Genomic DNA, 833 nt, shown 5'->3' on the forward strand with positions numbered 1-833 from the left:
CCTGTGGGGCTGGTGGTGCGTCCTGCAGGCTGCCAGGTGGGTGACAGACCTGCTGGGGCACAGCAGTTCAGCAGTGCCCCTGCAGCTGGCAGGGAGGCTGACACAGAGACACGAGTCCGGTGGGGCTTGGGTCGCACCAGCAGCTGCCCCTGAAGCTAAGGAGTGGAAAAAAAAAATAATCCCAATATAAATTAAGGGGTAAAACTGCTGTGGCCCTTTTCAGTTCAACCTGCCCTGTCAGAAGAAGGGTTAAAACGGTTGCTCATTATCCATGTGCTTAAGCACCTTCCATCCCTCTCCTCCTCCAAAAGCAGGCATTGGTATTTTGGCCTCACTTAACTGCTATTTTATTAAGCAACCGTATCCTGTTCTGAAAGCAACATTTGTGGCTGATACAGGTACTGTGACCTACCTACAGCTTAGGCACAGGTCAGTGACCCCTGCCAGCAGCTCTTCAGCCGGGGCCTCCAGGCCCGTCCGTGCCCGGCCCGCGGCGGCGGCTGCGGCAGGCCCGAGGCACGGCAGGAGGCGAAGGCCGCCGTGCTGGGCTGGCGGGCGGGTGGGGCTGTGCCCGGTGCCCGCCCCGCGCCCCGGACACACCCGCGCTCCGCCCGCTCCTCAGGCCGCGCGGGGGCGGCGGCCCCTGAGGGGAGCGGAGGCCGAGCGGCGAAGCCCCGCCCCTTAACGGGCGCCGCCAGTGATTGGTGCGCACAGCTACACCCCCTCGCCTGATTGGCCAGGCCCTCTGCCACTCCCGGCGTTTGAGGCGCTGGGCGGGCGCTGACGTGTCGGTCCCGGCCCTCCCCCGCCCCGCGCGCGGAGGCGGCGGTTCC

The sequence above is a fragment of the Apus apus genome, chromosome 7 (genome assembly GCF_020740795.1).
Source record: "Apus apus isolate bApuApu2 chromosome 7, bApuApu2.pri.cur, whole genome shotgun sequence".
NCBI classification, from domain to species: Eukaryota; Metazoa; Chordata; class Aves; order Apodiformes; family Apodidae; genus Apus; species Apus apus.